Source organism: Pongo abelii, chromosome 3 (assembly GCF_028885655.2).
Source record: "Pongo abelii isolate AG06213 chromosome 3, NHGRI_mPonAbe1-v2.0_pri, whole genome shotgun sequence".
In the NCBI taxonomy this organism is placed as follows: Eukaryota; Metazoa; Chordata; class Mammalia; order Primates; family Hominidae; genus Pongo; species Pongo abelii.
In genome coordinates this window covers 95,104,264-95,110,545 of record NC_071988.2, presented here as the reverse complement: position 1 = coordinate 95,110,545, position 6,282 = coordinate 95,104,264, and positions in this window count along the sequence as shown.

Below are 6,282 nucleotides of genomic sequence, written 5' to 3'. Positions count from 1 at the left end.
CATTTTGCAAAAATATGTTTATTGAAAAGTAATATGATCTAGGAATGGAAGCCAAAATTCTAATTCTAGGATTTGGTCCATAGGACTTTTCTAAGTCTGTCACAAGGTGGCCCCAAATCCATATTCTTCATGGCTCTGCATTTGTGGAAAATGAATCAAACAGCAAAAAGAAGGTAATACAGCAAGAATCCAAGGTAATAATAATCCAGTGTGTACATAGCCCACCTAATAATCAATTGTCCACTTGGCTAAAAGAAGAGAGAAAAGCAATCTTACTATATTTGAAATGAGCAAGGAAGCTGATAAATGCATCAAGGCATTTTTCTTCAAGATTAGTCTCAACAAAAGTAATAAACAAATAATCCTTTTGACATTCAATGTTTCAATGAACACACAGCCTAGTAATATGCAGGCTTGGCTGAGAAAAATCTGTAATCTTTACCTTTTCCCTCTTTTCTATTAACAATTATTTAGTTTTTGACCTTGCCCGAGTACTTGTAAAACAGTTTCAGAACTGTCTTCTTTTTTCTGTTCTACTTGCCATACAAAGAAAAACTGTAGATTATAAATCATGTAAGATCCTGTTAGGAAAGCCTCAGATTAAAAGTCTTATACAAAATCATGACTAATTAATTCATTTCTTCTTCCTTCCTCTTATCTCAGAATCCTTGAAGTCTTAAGATGGCACCACAAAAATTTCTTTTCAGACAGTGAGAAATTCTTTCAAGGCTGGGTAATACAATGCTGGAGAAAATGCCTGGCTATTGATTGCAACTGATAGACAATATTTGAATAAATAGTAAAACAATTAGTACAGAAGATTGGTATTTTAGTTTAACTTAATAGTGGTATAGCTTGGACAAGTCACTTCAAGATAATAATATTTTATTCTTGCGGTTTTTTGAGAATTAAGTGAGATAGCAGGTACGGTTCTGAATACTGTGCCTGGCACATGGAAGAAACTTAATGCTACTTTTGGACACTGTCAATGCTTTCATTCAGAATACAATGGAATAATGAAAATAATTACTTGTCAATGGAAAGAGCTAAACATATCCCTGTTTATATTCTCAACTGATTCTGAATTGGGCTTCAAATACCAGCTCTAAATGGAATAAAATGGAATAATAAGAATAATTAATTTAATTGTCAATGGAAAGAGCTAAACATATCCCTGCTTATATTCTCAACTGATTCTGAACTGGGCTTCATATACCAGCTCTAAATGGTATCTTCCAAATCTGTTTGTTTTTGTGAAGGAAAGAGTAGTCAGAAGTGACAGACGGCCCGACTTATCTTGAAACAGCACAGCCTGGAATTTAGTAGGATTTTTAGTAGCAAAAAATATAAAAAATTATGATTTTTGAGTGAGTTCATAGATTTTTAAAAGTAAATGAGAGAGGCTTGATTTGATTGTGCACTGTCTACTATGAATTTTATTTTTGTCTCAGGGAAAGGAAGCAGAAATGGCACAATTGTTGAACTTAGTAATCTTCAAAAAAGTCTCTCCTGCTTCTGCCTGGTAAATAAGAAGGTAAAATTAGACATTCTAATTGTAGTGTAGATAAATCACAATTCACAATCAATTCTGACTCATTATGCTCAGAATTTCCAGCACATTATTTAGCACAAATTATTAAGATTCTATTGCCTATTCATTTATGGCAAGGATTTTTACAACTAGCCATCAAGACCAAGGCCTTAGACAACATTTGTAACACTACATGTAGAGTGCAGGTCTCCATGAATTTTAAAGAAAGCTGTTTAATGCTTATTTTCCAAGGTAAATGTGTTATTAAGACATGGAAACATTCATCAAGAATATTGTTTTTAACTGAAACGTTTCAAGGTGGATCCAAATGCAGTATTTATACCTGACCTTTTGAAACTTGCCAAAAGCTACATTATACTTTTAAAGACTAAAGATTGAAAAAAGAGTGCCAAAAGTGATTAGTTATATATGTACATACACACGTACATACCATGCATACCAATATACATATACCCTAGGTACTCTGCTAAATAATTTTTGTATATTATTGCATCTAATTTTAACATTGATTTTATAGTACAAGTACTATTATTATCCCTATTATCTTAGATGAGGAAATCAAGAGCTTGATATCCTAGATTAGTCTTGTTTAAAATGTTTGCCAATATACTATTTGATTATGAAATAATTGATATGTGTAAAAGAAACTTACCAAAGATGTAAAGAATAAAGCTTAGTAAAAGGCATAATAAAAACAAACACCCATGCACATCGTGAACATTGGAACTAGACTTTTACCAACATTATTGAATCTTATGTGCTTTTCCACTATTCTGTCCCTCTGCCTCCAACCAGAGTTAATTACAATCCTAAATTTTCACATATTCTTTGAGTAAGAAGTGTAGCTATTTTCTAAAACCATCCTAATGATTAATTTATTTTGGCACTTATTTAGCTTTCATAAAACTACATGGATGTTTTGGCAGTCATAGATTTAATACAAATACTGTTAACATAATTCCTGAATTTTATACTTTCTCTTAGAATTCAGCAGCTGGCATGGTGGTTTTAATTTAGTAGTTAATCATGATTTTATAACATTCATTTACTTAGTACTGAATCACAAAAATATATTGAATTTGGCATTATTGAAACATTTTAGTTTTCCTAAAATTGACCAAAAGTTCAGATAAATATCAAAATATTTTAGTTTTCCTACAATTTTCCAAAAGCTTGGATTGAACAGGAGTAACATCATATATGTTTTTCCATAAATTTTTGCCACTTTACTATGTTGTCAATGGGAAGGTTGAAAACTAGTAAACCCAAAAAAGTTTTTCTGCTATTTATATCTCAGAACCAGCAGATTGTAGAAATCTCTTTCAGCTTTTACTTTGGTTACTCTTGCAATATGCCTGCTATTTGCAGGCACTGGCATATTATATGATTTAATATTTTCCATTTGAATTGTTGATAAAATTGAAAAGATGGCCCTTATCAATCCCGGATCAAACATTTATTGAACATCTACTAAGTGCTAGAAAATACTCAAAGTTGGATCTTCTAATATGAAAAGACAAACTCCAGGAAGTCAGGACACAAAATTAAAAAGACATACATGAATCTGCCCATTTTCAAATTAATTTAATAAAGCATTTACAAAAACATGGAATTCAGGACACAATGAAGTCTTAAAGGAGTTTTTGTAGGCATTGTGATTGTTTGGGATTCTGGATCATGATTCTTTGTATCAGGAAGCTACTGCATTGAGCAGGTGTCAGTAGAGTAGTGAATGCTGAGCACTGCATGTTACTCTTTCCCAGGTCATCCCTTATAGCTAAGAATGTCCACATGCTGATTTATACAAGTACACAGTCCTTTGATGAAGGCTTGAAAGCAACTGAAGGGAAAATATGAGGTGATCCTGGAATAGCTTTTTATTCCAGAAGGTAAGGGAGTGCTCAGAAACTCAGAAACAGGAGTCAGCTTGAAGGAATGCTTCTCTGGGGGAAGGGGAGATGTGAGTGAATAGGTTAGGAGACTGAGGAAGTTAGCCAAGTAGATATCTGGTGGAAGGGGATTCCAGGCAGAATAAATAGTCACAAAATAGAAGCACAGCTGCTGTGGGTTTAAGGAACAGTAAAGAGCCCAGGGTGGCTGGGGTGAGTGAGCAAGGGAAACAACACTGTTGAAAATGCTATCAAGGAGGGAATAGGGAGCCTCAGGAGGTAGGGCCTTGTGACCCATCTCTAAGGATTTGGATGTTAACTCAGAGTGAGAGGAGAACCAATGGGGGATTTTGAACAGAGCAGAATCGTAGTTTGACTTACATTTTGTAAAGATTGCACTGGCAGGTGTGTTAAGGATAGACATAGATGAGCTTAAAGATACCAGTTAGGAGCCTTTTGTAATGATTCAGGTGACTGAAGATGGTGGCTCAACCCAGGGGGGTAGGAGTGAAAGTGATTACGAAGGTAGAACCAACAAGATTTTTTGTTGGATTGGATGTAGAGTGTGGGAGAAAGAGAAGAGTTGAGGATGACTTTTAAGTTGGCCTATAATAATATTGTAGGCAACAGATACATGGATAGAGAAAACAGAGCTGGAGTGGTCAGGTTGGATCCAAAAGACATTGAGAAATGAAATTTATTAGAATTGGAGATAAAATTTTTATCTTAAATTTAAGTTCAGGTATTTACCAGTTTAGGAAACAACTTATAAAACATTCTACCTTTATTTTTAAAGCCTCCCAAAATCAATCGCCTCCTGCAAGTAAACTTGAAGTAGCTGTCTCATTTCTCTCTCTCTGAATCATCAATTTCTTCTGTGCATTTATTGTCTTACATAGTACTTATAAAAGATAAGTATTAGAGGATATAAATCCTAATGTTTTAAATATTTTTGTTGGTAAGTATGAAAGAGGGGAAAATGAGCTCAAGAACTCCTTGGTGTGTGTGTGCGAGTGCATGTGTGTTTAGTAATATATAGTTTTTTCTTTTCTGGTTCCTTTTAATTGATCTCTTTTTCTCTTTTTCCAGTTGGGACCCAGACTTGACTGGGAAAACTGGGATAAATCGATAGGGGTGTTCTCTTATCTTCATACTAACCTGGAGATACTTTTGTAAGAGTTTATCAGGAAAAATTGCAAAGTCAACAACTGTCAAACAGTTTTTCTTTTTATCAGCTTTCACTTTCATTCCCAAGCTGTTTTGCCTCCTCCTCATTCTCGTATCTCTGGAACCTAGAGCTTTGTCACTTCTCTCTGGAAGACCAGAGACTGTCATGCAGATCCACGTCATCTTCAAAATGGAAATTATTCCTCATGCCCCATGCCCAATCCCCTTCCATATCAGTGCTGAAGACAAAATAAGTTATTAATCTGTTTATAGCACTTGATCCTAAGATACTAATGAATGAGCCAAAGATTTATCAAAGAATTTTAAAGAGAATTTGTACAACAAAATGCTATCTCTAATAGAAAAGTAAGTGGAGTTATATTCTTATTACAGACTACCTCTTAACAACACCCAGAAAACACACATACACAGACCCAGAAAACACACACACACACACTCCCATGCATCCCTATAGAATTGTTTGTTGCCATACCACCCCTTCCTTCTCTCCCAGACTCTTTTCACACACAGCTTTAGTGCAGTAGAGGTTTATGCTTGTGTTCTAACAGGTACCAATAAATGCCATTCCTCATTTTCTTGGAGTATCCTGTGGATTCACACATTGTTTTATTGGAAGGAATGTACCCTTGTAAAACTAGGAGGCAACATAGTATTGACTTGGCCATAATGAGGCTCAGAAAGCCATGTAAAGGGCTAATATTGTCTATTCAGTGTTTTAAGAAATGATTTTGTTTCCCCCACTTAGAAATAGTTTTATTTTCCTGTGTCAGAATGCAATCATTCCATCAAAGTATAAAAGATCATTCTCTCTTCTCTTACAGTTAACACATTTTTCCAAACACAACAAAATATAACAACTAATAGAAGTACTTTAAATCAGCAGTCCTCAACCTTTTTTTGGAACCAGGTACCAGTTTTGTGGAAGACAATTTTTCCAAGGATGGTGAGGGTGGGGGAATAGTTTCGGGAATGAAACTGCCCCACCTCAGATCATCAGGCATTAGTTAAATTCTCACAAGGAGCTCGCAACCTATAACCCTCGCATGCAGTTCACAATAGGGTTCATGCTCCTATGAGAATCTAATTTCATCAGAGATGGAGCTCAGGCAGTAATGCTGGCTTGCCTGCTGCTCACCTCCTGCTGTGTGGCCCAGTTCCTAACAGGGGACAGACTGATGACTCGGGGACTGGGCACCCCTGCTTAGATTATAAACACAAGAAAATTTAATGGAATTAGGCCCATTTCTGATTAAAGTATCAAAGAGTCTCCCAGTGCTATTAACACCGTCTCTAATCCAGGATACAGAAAAGTGCTGGGTGGCTCCATTACAGATGGAGAAATTGCCTAGAGCGGGTAGGAGGTTTCTCAACATAATGCTCAGAATCATAGAAAGGAATGAAAGTCCTCTGACTCACTGTCTGGTGTTTTCCAAAGGCCAACCACATTTAAATGTTTAAATTCAGAGCCAAATACCTCCAAATACAACCAACCACAGAGACTATGAGGGAATCAGGTCATTTGGGAAAAAAACACAAGAAGTGTGACCTCTTGAGTAAGTATTAAACATATCTCAGAATTATGGTGGTGTCTTAACTTTGTTTACTACAACATTAAACTAAGAAAAGTGACAGGCAGAACATTGGGGACGGTAC